A 17,327-nucleotide genomic window follows, 5' to 3' on the forward strand; every position below is an offset into this window, starting at 1 on the left:
GTATGAGTGAGTCCTTTTACCCGTAGAACAATACGGCAATATCACTTAATGAAACTTTAAATTTTATGGAAATTGGTTAAGTCTAGGTTTTAGTGCCAGGATTCGTAGCGTAAGTTAATTTAGCCCCCCCCCCCGTAGGCTTAGAATAGGCGCCTGGTCGAAACTTATTCTTCAGCCCTTTTCCATAAAATGTAATGCATCATGTCAAAAAGATTGCTGTGTTGTCACCTGCGGGTAATGACATTAAATTTCATATTTAAAAACAATGTTGATTGTTCGCCGAAAGCTTTACAACTTTTTTGTATAAAAAGGTGGTAACGCTTTTACTGTTCCAGACAATTCTTGTAGAATTGTTCGTTTATGTATGAAACAGGGACGGTGCCACAATGAGGGGGCACGGGGCTTCATCCCCGATGAAAATCAACACACAAAAGAGGAAAAAAGCGAATAAAGAACGAAATTCAAGCATTCAAGTTTTGGGTCGATAAATAGACCCCTATCATTGAATTGGTAAAAAAAATATGTTACCTTTTGGTAGCCTTGCCCCTAATTCCCCGGCACCGCCCCTGAATATAAATACTTTACCATGCCAAGATTTTGGGTGGTGAAATTTGCGCAAAACGTCAACAATATTCGATACTCGATTTCGCATCCGAAAATGGACATCACGTTTGTCCTCGTTGAAATACCCGTTTCGTATGTTTACAAGGTGAGTTTCATTTCTTTTTTTTTCCGTTCATATTTCGTTTCATTTATTTTTTTACGTTCTTAAATCGTATATTTCAATATGGCATGGTAAGTATATTCTTTTTTCTTTTTTTTATAATTTTCTTAATATGCTCAGATGGCAATTTTCGTAATTCTTGCTCGGCAGTTTCAAGCTCCACCAACAGTCCAATTCACAGTCCCACACATAATATAGAAATAGATCTAGAGATCGTTGCCATGGTTACTCAAAGGATCGTGGATGAAAAATGGTCATTGGTGCATACAGTGGGGAAGGTGATGATAATTATAGACTACTTGACAAAAACCTAGTTTTTCAGATATTTAGAACTTAACTGACACAGAAAACCTTGCTGAAACGAAAAGGTTTACGATGATATGAAAGTAATTATGATGTTTATTGTCAAATATGAAAGAAAAGGAAGTTTATTTAGAATCTATCTGATACAGAAAACCTTGCCGAAACAAAAAAAGTTTATGATTTTTATAAAAGTAATGATGATCATTGTCAAATATAAAAGACGATGAATTTTATTTAGAATCTAATTGATACAATAATCCTCGCTGAAACAAAAATGTTTATGATTATGAAAGTTATTATAATGATTGTTGTCAAATATGAAAAAAAAAAGTTTACTTAGAATCTATCTGATACAGAAAATCTTGCTGAAACAAAAAGGTTTATGATTATGAAAGTTATAATGATTATTGTCAAATATAAAAGATAATGAATTTTGTTTAGAATCTAACTGAAACAGAAAACCTTGCTAAACAAAACGGTTTATGATGATTATGAAAGTTATTATAATGATGAATATTGTCAATTATGAAAGAAAATTAAGTTTATTTAGTATCTATCTGATACAGAAAACCTTGCTGACACAAAAAGGTTTATGATTATGAAAGTTATAATGATTAGTGTCAAATATGAAAAAAATGAAGTTTACTTAGTATCTATCTGATACAGAAAACCTTGCTGAAACAAAAAGGTTTATGATTATGAAAGTTATGATTATTGTCAAATATAAAAGACAATGAATTTTGTTTAGAATCTAACTGAAACAGAAAACCTTGCTAAACAAAACGGTTTATGATGATTATGAAAGTTATTATAATGATGATTGTTGTCAAATATGAAAAAAATGAAGTTTACTTAGAATCTATGTGATACAGAAAACCTTGCTAAACAAAACGGTTTATGATGATTATGAAAGTTATTATAATGATGATTGTTGTCAAATATTAAAAAAATGAAGTTTACTTAGTATCTATCTGATACAGAAAACCTTGCTGAAACAAAGAGGTTTATGATTATGAAAGTTATGATGATTATTGTCAAATATAAAAGACAATGAATTTTGTTTAGAATCTAACAAACAGAAAACATTGCTAAATAAAAAGGTTTATAATGATTTTGAAAGTGATTATAATGATGATTATTGTCAAATATGAAAGAAAATTAAGTTTATGAAGAATGTAACTGAAACAGAAAACCTTGCTGAAACAAATCGGTTAATGATGATGATAATGATCATTGTCAATTGTAAAGCACAATGAAGTTTGTTTTATATTCTAGATCTAGTGCATACTTTATTAGATTAAGAATCTATTATAAAAACCAAGCTATTTCATTAACATTGATCTATTTGTGTGTTTATGTTTCAGGTATGGAATGCTCAAAATATCTTCACAATACACCGATACAGGAGCTGTTTAGATTGATTTAAAAAAAAAACCGTTGCTTATTTTTTTCGGCCTGTCGACCTGAGTAAACCAAAATTCTGCAAGAATTATTTACCTGTAGAACAATACAGTAATATCACTTATGATCTTAATGAAACTATGAATTTTATCGAGCTGGTTTGTTGAGGCCAAGTTTAGTGTCGGGATTTCTAGGTAAAATTCACACATTAGGTCCCCAATAGGCGCCTGGCAGTTTAAGCTTGTTCTTAAACTAGCTCGTTAAGATTTATTATTTCATGTCAAGAAAATTACTGTAATGTCACCTACTGGTAACTTGTTTTCAACTTCATTGGGATAGTTCGATTGTTTCGTTTAGCTTTTTGCTTTCTAAAGTAAGACTTTTGATTAGCAAATATCCGTTGTTAATCAAGTCGTGCGGTCGTATGTTTTTCGCTTTTAATCGTCATTATAAACTCATCATGCACATCATAACTCATCGATCGTCTCGTTCTTTGAATGATCGCGGTAAGTTTAAAATCATTAACACTCTTTTTGAAATTTTCTTTGAAAACATCATTCACTGATATAGATATTTTCATTCGTCATTGATTTATTGCTGTAAATCAACTTTCTTTGATTTTAACATTTTTGTATGGAACCACATTCTCCTGCAAGTGTATGTACGATGATGGAGACATATTTCTTAGTGAAATTTTCTTGAATTTTAGAAATATGAAAGGGGAGTTTAGACTAATTAGTTATAGACAAAGCGCTTATACTAATAATGATGATAAACTTGTAGCAACATTGATTTGGTGAGATAGATCTGATATTCAGTGCCAAAATGTGGATAAGGACAAGAGGCGGTTTCGAATTCCACATCTTCATACACGTAGGGCCTAGATTTAATATGCACAGCTGATAATTTTCGTCATTCTTGTTCGGCAGTTTAAAGCTACAACCGTCCCATGCGCAGTCCCACACACGTAATATAGAAATAAATAATGTTACTCGTTGATAGGAAAGGGCCCAATTTTCGGTTATTTAGAGGCTAACAAACAAAAAAATCTTGGAGAAACAAGTTTATGATGATGAGTATGGACATGATAAAAGTGATGATAATCATTGTCAAACAAAAGACAATGAATGTTTTTCAAATTTTCGTAATTAGGCTTGTTTAGTACTACATTATGCGCATACGCATAATTTAGTGATGGAGACATTTTACTTAGTAAAACTATTTTGAATTTAAAACTAGTTTTACAAAACGCTGAATTTTCTAATGGTGATTATGAAACTAGTAGGAACATTGATTGGATATTAGATCTAGGTAAAAATAGAAATAACGAGTAGGCCTACATTATGAATTGACAACATTCTATGGAAGTATATTTCATATTCTAGATCTATATGGTACATGATAATTATATGTAATTATAATTCAAGTGTAATAAAAAAAAAATGACACTCGACCATCAGAACAAAAATACTTTATCTTGTTTCTTACAGGTCTGGAATGAAATGTCAATACATCTTCGCGCAGTTTAGGAGAGAAGTTTCTGCAACAATGTTGACGAGGAAAAAAGGCTCGTAAAAATGAACCAAGCTCTGCTCGAGCCACATGCCGATGGAAGAAAAAAGGAATGTCACAGCAACGAACATATAACTGAACGTTTTATTGATTCTTTCAAGACGAGTTAGAAATAGGGGTATTAAGTAAAGCAAATACAGATATATATAGTGTATGGTTGATATTAGGTTGTTATGATTATTTTGTTTTTATAGCATAGAGCAACTAGTCACCTTTCTTCGTCACCCTTTCATCTACAACTCTTCGTCGCCTTTTCATCATACATCAACAAGTCGCCTTTCATCTACAAATCTTCGTCACCCTTTGATCAAAGAGCGTCAAGTCACCCTTCGTCAATATTTCATCAAAGATCTGCCACTTTTCGTCTCCCTTTCATCATAGAACATCAAGTCATCCTTCGTCACCCTTTCATTAAAAAACATCAAGTCACCCATCTCCCTTTCATCAAAGAGCATCATTTCACTTTTCGTCATCCTTTCATCAAAGAGCATCGAGTCATATTAGGTCACCCTTTCATCAAAGAGCAGCAAGTCACCTTTCGTCACCCTTCATACAGCATCATGTCACCTTTCTTCTACAAATCTTTGGCACCCTTTCAGCTAAGAGCATTAAATTACCCTTTGTCACAATTTCATAAAAATATATCTAGTCACTTTTCGTCACCCTTTCGTCAAAGAGCATCGTATATTTTCGTCACCCTTTCATCAAAGAGCATCGAGTCACCTTTCGTCGCCCTTTCATCCTACATCAACAAGTTGCCTTTCATGAAAGAGCATCAAGTCACCCTTCGTCAACCTTTCATCAAAGATCTGCCACTCTTCTTCTCCCTTTTATCACAGAATAACAAGTCAACTTTCATCAAGTTACCCTTCGTCACCCTTTCATCAAATAATATCAAGTCACCTAGCATCTCCCTTTCATCAAAGAGCATCATTTCACTTTTCGTCACCCGTTCATCAAAGAGCATTGAGTCATTTTAGGTCACCCGTCCATCAAAGAGCATCAAGTCACCCTTCGTCACCCTTCATATAGTAACAAGTCACCTTTCATCTACAAATCTTCGACACCCTTTCAGCTAAGAGCATCAAGTCACCCTTCGTCACCATTTTATCAAAGAGCATCAAGTCACCATTCATCTCCCTTTCATCAAAGAGCATCAATTCACTTTTCGTCTCCCTTTCATCAAATAACATTCAGTCTCTTTTCGTCACCCTTTCGTCGAGAGCTTCAAGTCACTTTTGGTCATCCCTTCAACAAAGAGCATTAAGTCTCTTTAGGTCACCCTTTCAACAAAGAGCATGAATTTTCTTTGCATCACCCTTTCAACAAAGAGCATCAATTTACGTTTCATCACACTTTCATCGAAAACCATCAAGTATTCCTTCGTCGCCCTTTCATCAAAGAACTTCGAGTCTCACTTCATCTCCCTATCATCAAATAGCATCATTTCACTTTTCGTCATCCTTTCATCAAAGAGCATCGAGTCACTTTACGTCACCTTTCATCAAAGAGCATCGAATCAATTATCGTAGTCCTTTCCTTATACAGCAAGAAGTCGCCTTTCATCAGCAAATCTTCGGAACCCTTTCAGCAAAGAACATTAAGCCACCCTTCGTCACCATTTCATCAAAGAGCATCAAGTCACCATTCATCTCCTATCAACGATCATCAAGTCACTCTTTGTCACCCTTTCATCAAAGAGCATCGAGTTACTTTATGTCATTCCATCAAAAAGCATCAAGTCGCCATTCATCTCTCTTTCATCAAATAGCATCAAGTCTTTGTCGCTCTTTCATCAAAGAATACCAATTCACTTTCGTCATCCTTTTATCAAAGAGCATCGAGTCACCTTTCGTCGCCCTTTCATCCTACATCAACAAGTTGCCTTTCATGAAAGAGCATCAAGTCACCCTTCGTCAACCTTCCATCAAAGATCTGCCACTCTTCTTCTTCCTTTTATCACAGAATAACAAGTCAACTTTCATCAAGTTACCCTTCGTCACCCTTTCATCAAATAATATCAAGTCACCTAGCATCTCCCTTTCATCAAAGAGCATCATTTCACTTTTCGTCATCCTTTCATCAAAGAGCATCGAGTCACTTTACGTCACCTTTCATCAAAGAGCATCGAATCAATTATCGTAGTCCTTTCCTTACACAGCAAGAAGTCGCCTTTCATCAGCAAATCTTCGGAACCCTTTCAGCAAAGAACATTAAGCCACCCTTCGTCACCATTTCATCAAAGAGCATCAAGTCACCATTCATCTCCTATCAACGATCATCAAGTCACTCTTTGTCACCCTTTCATCAAAGAGCATCGAGTTACTTTATGTCATTCCATCAAAAAGCATCAAGTCGCCATTCATCTCTCTTTCATCAAATAGCATCAAGTCTTTGTCGCCCTTTCATCAAAGAATATCAATTCACTTTCGTCATCCTTTTATCAAAGAGCATCGAGTCACCTTTCGTCGCCCTTTCATCCTACATCAACAAGTTGCCTTTCATGAAAGAGCATCAAGTCACCCTTCGTCAACCTTCCATCAAAGATCTGCCACTCTTCTTCTCCCTTTTATCACAGAATAACAAGTCAACTTTCATCAAGTTACCCTTCGTCACCCTTTCATCAAATAATATCAAGTCACCTAGCATCTCCCTTTCATCAAAGAGCATCATTTCACTTTTCGTCACCCGTTCATCAAAGAGCATTGAGTCATTTTAGGTCACCCGTTCATCAGAGAGCATCAAGTCACCCTTTGTCACCCTTCATATAGTAACAAGCCACCTTTCATCTACAAATCTTCGGCACCCTTTCAGCTAAGAGCATCAAGTCACCCTTCGTCACCATTTCATCAAAGAGCATCAAGTTACCATTCATCTCCCTTTCATCAAAGAGCATCAATTCACTTTTCGTCTCCCTTTCATCAAATAACATTCAGTCTCTTTTCGTCACCCTTTCGTCAGAGCTTCAAGTCACTTTTGGTCATCCCTTCAACAAAGAGCATTAAGTCTCTTTAGGTCACCCTTCCAACAAAGAGCAGTCCTTTCCTTATACAGCAAGAAGTCGCCTTTCATCAGCAAATCTTCGGAACCCTTTCAGCAAAGAACATTAAGCCACCCTTCGTCACCATTTCATCAAAGAGCATCAAGTCACCATTCATCTCCTATCAACGATCATCAAGTCACTCTTTGTCACCCTTTCATCAAAGAGCATCGAGTTACTTTATGTCATTCCATCAAAAAGCATCAAGTCGCCATTCATCTCTCTTTTATCAAATAGCATCAAGTCTTTGTCGCCCTTTCATCAAAGAATATCAATTCACTTTCGTCATCCTTTCATCAAAGAGCATCGAGTCACTTTTTGTCACCCTTTCATCATACAGCAAAAAGTTACCTTTCATCTACAAATCTTCGGCACCCTTTCATCGAAGAGCACCAAGTCACCATTCATCTCCCTTTCATCAAAGAATATCGAATCACTTTTCGTCGCCTTTTGATCAAAGGGCATCGTAACATTTCGTCACCTTTTCATCAAAGAATATCGAGTCACTTTTCGTCGCCCTTTGATCAAAGAGCGTCGTGATTTTTCGTCACCTTTTCATCAAAGATTGTCGAATCACTTTTCGTCGCCCTTTGATCAAAGAGCGTCGTGATTTTTCGTCACCCTTTCATCAAAGAATATCGAATCACTTTTCGTCGCCTTTTGATCAAAGAGCGTCGTAACATTTCGTCACTCTTTCGTCAAAGAATATCGAGTCACTTTTCGTCGCCCTTTGATCAAAGAGCGTCGTGATTTTTCGTCACCCTTTCAACAAAGAAGATAAAGTCACCTTTCGTCACCCTCTCATGAAAGGGCATCGTAACTTTTCATCAACCTTTCACCAAAGAACATCAATACTTTTCATCATCCCTTATCAAAAAGCATCAAGTCACCTTCTCCCTTTCACCAAAGATCACCAAGTGACTTTTTGCATCCATTTCTTTCATCAAAGAGCATTAAGTCCCTTTTCGTCTCCCTTTCAACAAAGAGCATCAAGTTTTTTTTTTCGTTTCCCTTTCATCAAAGAGCATCAAGTCACTATTCGTCTCCCTTTCATCAAAGACCAAGTCACTATTCGTCACTCTGTCATCAAAGAGCATCAAGTCGTCCCACGGCACCCTTTCATCAGAGAGCATCAATTCGCTTGTCTTCATCCTTTTATAAAAGAGCATTAATTCTCTTTTTGTCTCCCTTTCATCAAAGAGCATCAAGTCACTATTCGCCACCCTGTCATCAAAGAGCATCAAGTCGTCCCTCGGCACCCTTTCATCAGAGAGCATTAATTTGCTTTTCTTCATCATTTCATCAAAGAGCATAAATTCCATTTTCTTCTCCCTTTCAACAAAGAGCATCAAATCAATTTTCGTCACTCTGTCATCAAAGAGCATCAAGTCGTCCTTCGGCACCCTTTTATAAAAGAGCATCAAGTTACTTCTGGTCTCAATTTCATCAAAGTGCATATCAAGTCACTTTTCCTCTCCCTTTTATCAAAGAGCATCAAGTCACTTTCCGTCACCCTTTCGTCAAAGTTCACCAAGTCATTCTTCGTCACCCTTCATTAAAGAGCATGAATTCAACCTTCACCTCCCTTTCATTAAAGAGCAGCAATTTAATTTTTGTCTCCCTTTCATGACAGAGTAAGTCACTCTTCGTCACCCTTTCAACAAAGAGCATGAAGTCTGTTTTCGTCACTCTTTAATCAAAGCGCATCAAGTCACTTTTCGCCATTCTTTCATCAAAGAGCATTAAGTCCCTTTTCGTCTCCCTTTCAACAAAAAGCATCAAGTTATTTTTTCGTCTCCCTTTCATCAAAGAACATCAACACATTTCGTCTTCCTTTCATCAAAGAGTATTAATTCACTCTTCGTCACTATTCATCAAAGAGCATCGTAACCTTTCGTCACCCTATCACCAACGATCACCAAGTCATTTTTCGTATCGCTTTCATCAAAGAGCATTTCGTCACCCTTTCATCAAAAAGCATTAAGTCACCCTTCGTCACAGTTTCATCAAAGAACATCAATTCCCCCTCGTCACCATGTCACCAAAGAGCATCAAGTTGTCATTTGGCGTCATTTAAAAAAAGAGCATCAAGTTGTTTTTCGTCTCCCTTTCATCAAAGAGTATCAAGTCACTTTTCGTCACCCTCCATCAAAGAGCATCAAATCACCTTACGTCACCCTTTCATCAAAGAGCTTAAAGTCACATTTTGCCTCCCTTTCATCAAAGAACATCAAGTCGTCCTTCGGCACCTTTTCATCAAAGAGCACAAAGTCGCTCTTCGCCACCCTTTCATCATAGAGCAACAAGTCACCTTTCATCTAAAACTCTTCGTCACCCTTTCATCAAAGAGTCACTCTTCCTCAACCTTTAATAAAAGAGCATTAAGTTACCCTTCATCTCCCTTTCATCAAAGAGCATCAAGTCACCCTTTCTCTAATGAAAACGGTAAGTGATAATGGATAGTTTTAAGCGGTACATCTCGGTTTGACATTAATCAATTCCGTAAAAAAATAACATTTCTAACATGTTTAATGCAATACATTTTCAACAATAGAGCAGGAATGAAAGTAAAATTAGGTGGCAAAATAAAATTTTCAACGATTCAGCGAACTTAATAGCATCCTCATATCAAATTTGAATAATAATGTCCAAACATTTTATTTAACATATTTCATTTATTAAGCTCAGTCTCTGATTTTGAAAGGAAGATCGAATATATCATTTATGGGGCCAATTTTGAATAAAAATGCCTATAAGTGTATAATTTGATGTTTATTCAGGAGATAGAATAAGAGTCAAATGTAACCTTTTTTAAAACTTCATGAATTATTTATATAACGTCGGTTTAACAATGTTGTTTCTGTTATATTCAGGAGAGCTTCAGTTACCACACATTTGGTATGATGGCGACCATGACCAATGAAGATATTGATGTACAGAAAATACCGCTACGATAGTTTCAAGAGCTAAATTGATATTTCATTCTGATATATCATTTTCTTTACAGGGTAGACGTGACAAAACCAAATAAACAATTCTTATCTTACTAAGGGTAGCCACTTCACTCTAGCATATATTGGCAGTATTCCTGGAGAGGGGACCCTGTTTTGATATTTTTTAATTGTTTATACCCTTTATAATAGCCCTAATTTTGCTCCCTCTCTGATAGCCAACTCAGCTATTATTGACGGTGTTCTAGCATGCCCTGCTAACATGTGCACAATATTTTATTTCAATTCTTTCATTTTCAAAAGGAGAGTTGCTGATAAAAGACAGAAAAGTCAAGTTTCAAATTGTATATATTTTCAATTGTATAATTGGTTAATATATTAGCTGTAATTCGCGTGCATATCCGTTTCTCATACCTTCTGATACATTCTTATTTCAGGCTGGATAAGTATTTACGCATAACATTTATAATGGCTCATATTAATTCATTAGTAGCCACTTAGGCTTTTATTGCATGACATCAAATGGCCGTAATAAACTTTCAATTGCCCAGTTTATCCAGTTGGACGTAATGGCGGCTGTCCAGTGAGTGACACGGCATCATAAAAAGCAGACGTCCGGTTTAAAGATTACTTTTCTTTTGTATTATGTGGATTTACATAGCATGTTATATGTTAACATTTGATTATTATTCTCTTTTCAGGCTGGATGCGTTTTAAAATGTCGATAATGCATCTTAGATAATACTCAGGATAGCGACTTCAGCTTTTATTTGTTGTCTTTCAACAGGCCCTGCTTAACATGAAGTTTGTATTCCCGGTAATACTGATTTTTAAGGTAGCCACTCATGGGTTTTATTTGATATCTTCCAGCTGTATTGCTAACATAATGAAATATATTTTTACTTCGAGTATTAGGGTTTTTTTTTTCATTCGTAAAAGCAGAGATGGTGATAAGACAGAACGACCTATTTTAAATTCCATATGAGGCAAATATTGAAAAGTATAATTATCCAGGATGATCATAATTTTATTTTCTTTATACTTTTACGCCGAAATCTAATTCTCTTTCAGGATTGGATACCTTTAACGCAGTACAATTAATGACCGTTGGTGGCAGCATTCTAACAGTCCCAAGGCCCTATATAAACTTTATAGTGATGCAGTAGTATTTCCTACTTCAGTGTTTACTACCGGACTCACCTTTCACAAAATACAATAATTACTCTTATTCAAGAAAAGGTTCATATTTACAGAGGGAGTCCATTCCAGATCGTAGTGGACGTGCAACCAGGCTCTGTTTAATGTTTGTCAATTTCAGCAGTTTTATTGGCGGTCGGCTTCCAATGGCCCTACTAGTGTGTTATATTACTTGTTTGTAATATCTTTTATTTACCCAGTGTAACGAATTTGACATTTTAGGCGGCAACCCAGTGACACTGAAACATTTAAGGCAGATGTCCCATTTAAAAAATTCAAGTTTCGATAATATTATGTGGATTGCCACAGTCTGTAACTTTTGACCATTCTCTTTTCAGACTGGATGCGTCTTAAGCGTTACATTGATGCCTGTTTTTTACCCAGCATAGACACTTTCGCTTTTATTGTTGGTCATTCTACTGAACTTTTTATTCCGTTTTTAAATAGTGACTCTTTATATCAGGTAGCCACTTCGCTCGCATTTTTTTGACGATCTCTCAGCTGTATTGCTGACAGAATTAGTATGTTTTCATTCTTAATTAAGACCCTTAATTCTCCAGGGGAGCCCTTGCGGGTTTTTCCGGTTGTCTTCTAAAATTGATATTATTTTCCTATTCAGTAGATGGGGTTATAAGAAAACAGAAGTACCAAAGTTGATACGGTATAATGCGACACATATATATATATATTATTTGAAATGTAAACTTATCCTAGATGATTGTTGAATATAGCATTTTTTTTACTTCTTACGTCGAAATATCTCTTTCAGGGCTGGAGGCCGTAGTTTTCACGCAATATTATAAATCCCCATAATGGCAGCATTCCAAACAGGCCCAATAATTTATACATTTTTATTTTTTATTTGATGCAGGGTGACAACTTCATTGTTTACTTCCGGACTCTCCTCCGGCTTACCCGCATTAAAAATCTTATTAATGAATGTTCTTATTTACCCAGGAGCCTTTATCGGTCTTCCGTTAGATTCTGCTAAACATCATTAACATTGTGGTATCATTTTGCCTCCATAATGACTGTATAATTGTAATTGTTGGATGCATTTTCAAATTTGAATACGTGAAATCCAGGGTAGTCACTAAAGCATTTATTCGCTGTCTTCCAGCAGGCCTTAAGGCTTCATCGCTGAACACGATATAATTTTATTTCCCATAATAATGAACTTTATTCACCCTGGAAAATAACTCCTGTTTCTTTATTAAATTCAGGGTAGTCGCTTCGGTACTTATTTGCAGACTTCTAGCAGGCCTTAATTGCTGAACATGATATAATCCTATTTCCTGTAATAATTACTGTTATAGAGAAATCTTCCATGCTTTACCTGTAGTCAACCCATGCAGCTGATCGTGTTAGAAATAACCGTGATAACATGTACGTTATTATCCTTAATCACTGTTATTTTACCCAAGCAGGGAGTCCAAGTCAGGTCTTCCAGCTGGCTTCGTTTAACTCCATTTTATTTCAACCTTAACGTTTCTTTACCCATTTCAGATGTTTGTTTCCCACCAAGCTCTGCTTTTACCATATAAGCAGACATATTGGTGGTTGCTCTGGCTATCTTGAATAGAGTGTAAATTTTCCTGCTTATGTTCTGTTTTGACTTTAATCTCGTTTTGATCATTCTCCTGCATGCTACTGTTCATTTTATTTAATTATTTTTTTTACAGAAATCCAGTGACATAAAGGACAGCAGCATTGGTTAATATTATCTTTCCTGATGGAATATTGTAATTGAAATCCTAATCATTTTACCCCCCCCCCCCCTATGTAGGCCTAGGCATTCACCCCCATTCACCATCGCCTTGTTCGCCTGCTGCATTCGCCTTGTATCTCCGGTTACCGTCATCACGGCCTTTTCGCCGGTTACCTTTGGCCTTGTCATTTCCCCGTCACGACTCTTTGGCCAGTTACATTCGCCGTGAATTCTATACGGTTACCGCAGCGGCGCTTCGCTTTGCCTCCGCGTCGCTTGCTCCGGCTTTGTGTTTTTGCCTATCATTTTGTTTAATATATAAATGTCTTTGTATATTTGTGCATATTTTGGCATACATGTGTCCGTCTGGTGCCTATATGTTTATATTTGTGCATATTTGTGCCAGTAAGTGCCTATGTATTTATGTATATTTGTGCATAATTGTGCCTGTGCTTTTATATATTTGTTTGTGAAATTTGCTATGCATGTATTTTTTATCATTTATTCACCTTCCATTCATTGGGGTTTTTTATACTTACGTTATTTGTCATTGCATATTTTTGTTCTTTATTTTGATTTCCGATCACCTTTAATTTTTACTAACCCGGGGTCATGCTGCTACCTTCACGCGGTGACTCTGTTATGTGCAAGGGCGTCACCAGGCCCTACATGTATATGCCAAAATTAAGCAGACAACAATCCAACTAGAATTTGCCCACAGGCATTTGAAGAAATTATTTATTTATACACTCGGCAAAAAAAGTTCTTGGACACTTATAAAAGTTAAAATATTCCATATAGATATTTGATTAAAGGCAAATCATTGTATGTCAACGTGACCAGACAATATTCCTCTTCCAGTATGACATGACATTTTCATGTGAACAGTCATGCATGGGTGGTTAAATGCTTTAAACAATAGCAATGTCAGTAAAAGAAAATTGCAAGAAATGGATCAGTCAGTGCATGGCTGGTTATAGGCATTAAACAGTAGCAATGTCGGTAAAAGAAAGTTGCAAGAAAACGATTAGTCATTCTTTCAGTTGTAAATGTTTGTGTGGCATAAATAAAGTCAAATACCACTCTAAAAGTGAAGAGAAAGTTATCCACCTTGGATGCATCACTATTCCACTGGAATTTTAAGTCAAAGTTAGTCGATGAAAAAAATGTCGAATTTCAGTATCCTGGCATAAGCAAAAGAAAATTATTCTTATCCTCCTATCTTCTGCAGGGGTGGTGGCCCTAGGTCGACCACTCCTAGGGCGGTCTCTAACTTCATCAGTGGGCCAAATACCGCTGGTTCAAATTTGACATTGTTGTTGGTGAAACTTGGAAATATCGAGCCACTTTTCTAAATGACTGCCCAGACTGCAACATTCCTATTGCTCTTGGTTGGAAAGCTTCATCTTGAAAGTGAGTGTCCAAATGATCCATCTCATTATGCATCTCATGATGCATCCCTAAGCATTCAATTCAAATGATAACCACCTTTCGAAATTGTTGAATGTATGCCTACAGGATGGCCATGATCATTAGCATTTGAGTGGTCTATTTCTTGCAATTTTCTTTGACTGACATTGCTATTGTTTAAAGCATTTAACCACCCATGCATGACTGTTCACATGAAAATATCATGTCATACTGGAAGAGGAATAATGTCTGGTCATGTTGACATACAATAATTTGCCTTTAATCAAATATCTATATGGAATATTTTAACTTTTATAAGTGTCCAAGAACTTTTTTGCTGAGTGTATATACGATAAAAAGAATCCTAAACAAATTATCTCAATTCAGAATACTTATCCATATTAAAATAAATAGATAAATAATATAGTATTTATATAACGCGCGTATCCACCTTGTCATAGGTGCTCAAGGCGCTCCTATATTACCCCAGCTATGCTAGTCTAACTATTCCGGTGCTCACAGCTTTTTGAGGATCTTACATACGGTATGTATTAGTTGGTGCACAAAACCAGGTAACGCCCTTGCACAACGAAAGCAGCCATTAACGTGGGTGATTTTATATCCATTTCATCTCTCTAATGATGTCTCTTCCTCAGAACAATTCAATCAAACTCATCTCACAGCGCTTAATGAACTGTACATCATATGAAGTGCCATCCATTTTAAACAGAAAAGGACTTGCATCATATTTGTCTCGCCCACCAGAGGTGCAGGCGAGACTAAGGGATCCAAATGTCGTCCGTCTGTCGTCCGTCCGTCGATCGTCCGTCCGTCACAAACGTTATGACACATAACTACGCAACCGTTAGTCACTTTTCAACCAAACTTGGATGGTAGATGTACTTAGGCCTTGTGGCGTGCGCCTGTAATCCAAGCTATGTGGGGGAAGTTGAAAATTGATACAGAGGTTCGAGGTTCAAGCCCTGGTCACGTCTTTCGGATGGTGACGTTAAAGGTCGGCCCCAGACGTAAATAATCATATCTGATTGCTACACGTCTGACAAAATTCAAACATATACACACACACTTAGGGGACCTGCATGTTATGCTTTAGTTAGAGGTAACATGGTAAGGTCAAATGTCATTTTCAGGTCAACGTTAAAGTTTACGTGCAAGACTCTCTTATGACACATAACTCCGCAACCGTAAGTCACTTTTAAACCAAACTTGGATGGTAGATGTACTTCGGGGACCTGCATGTTATACTGCAGTCGGAGGTCACATGGTCAGGTCGAAGGTCATTTTCAGTCAACGTTAAGGTTTACGTGCAAGACTCTCTTGTGACACATAACAGAGCTATTAATGGCCCTGACTATTCAAGTGAAAGATCGCCCTCTGTTGAATAAATTTAATTAAAATTAAAATTAAAATTTATTTATTTCACTTCCATCAAATGAGTCAGTGACTGGATTTAGAATTTTATAGAGTGACATCAGTGAAATATTTTTAAAAATTATTTTCCAAGTCTTTTCCTTACCTTATTTTGTTCACTTCTCTTTTCCCTTTTTCTTTCTTTCCCTTTTTTTATCCGCAAATAGGCCCAAAATCCATCTATGCTTAAGATTAAAAGCCATTGAAATTTGTGATAGAAATATCCACTAACAATGACTCACTTTCAGTTAATACTATAGCAAAATTATTGAACACCCAATCAAACTCAAGGTTTCGAAATGTTTCGAAATGTTCAAGGTTTCGAAATGTTATCCAACTGAATATAATGGACTACTACTTTACAGAAACAATCAATGACTCCGACTATTTAAGTGAATGATCGCCCTCTGTTGAATAAATTTAGCGAGCCAGTGACTGTATTTAGAAAACTGGGCTTTAAAGAACAAGTCCACCCCCATCAAAATGTTGATTTGAATAAAAAGAGAAAATTACAACAAGCATAACACTGAAAATTTCACCAAAATCGGAGGTAAAATAAGAAAGTTATGACATTTTGAAGTTTTGCTGAATTTCTCAAAACAATATATGCACATCCTAGTCTGTATGCAAATGAGGAGACTGGTGATGTCATCCACTCACTATTTCTTTTGTATTTACTTATATGACATATTCTAATTTGTTCATTGTCAAGTGAAAAAACGATTAATTCCTCTCTGAACATGTGGAATTAGCATTGTTTAAAACTATATGGTTCAGTCAAGTTGGTCCGTATGGTCAAATCTGTTAACAATGAAATATTGTATAATTTAAACAAAAAACAAAAAATAGTGTGATGGAAATCATCAACTGTCTCATTTGCATATCACTGAGTTGTGCATTTAACTGTTTTTAGAAAATGAGCGAAACTTTAAAATGTCATAACTAAAATTCTCTTATTTTACATCCGATTTTGATGAAATTTCCAGTGTTATGCTAGTTTTATTTTTCTCTATTTATTCAAATCAACATTTTTCAGGGGTGGACTTGTCTTTTAATGGCAAGTTACAGACACATTTTTGGATGATGCCATTTGATAAGCCGAGACAAAAATTTACACAGAGTTCTGATATTGTAATTGATACGCTTTATGCGAACCTTGGCCATTTGTTAACCATCGCATTGATGTGGCTGCTTCATTCTTTAAAACCATCTCCACAAATGGTTGATCTGCCAAATGTTCCTTGAAGTTTATGCAATAAACTCCTGAGAACTGTTTAATTCTATGGGAATGCCAAATTTTTCGGCTTTTAACTACACGAATTGTCCATGTTCCTCATTTAGTTCACATTAATGCTCTGTTTGAATATTAAGTATAAGAAATGTCACATGTTTTTGTTTGCGGCCTTTCAATGACTCTCGTATTCAGTAGCGTACGCGGGGGGGGGGGGGGTTACAGGGGATCTCCCCCCTTAATTTTTATTTAACCCGTTTTTAACCCATTTTTTTTATTGCTTGTCAATTTTTTTGGTACGAAATGACCTCACTTGTCAACTTTTCATTCATCACGAACAATTGAAGATGGGGTCCGGC

Source organism: Lytechinus pictus, chromosome 14, assembly GCF_037042905.1.
Source record: "Lytechinus pictus isolate F3 Inbred chromosome 14, Lp3.0, whole genome shotgun sequence".
In the NCBI taxonomy this organism is placed as follows: Eukaryota; Metazoa; Echinodermata; class Echinoidea; order Temnopleuroida; family Toxopneustidae; genus Lytechinus; species Lytechinus pictus.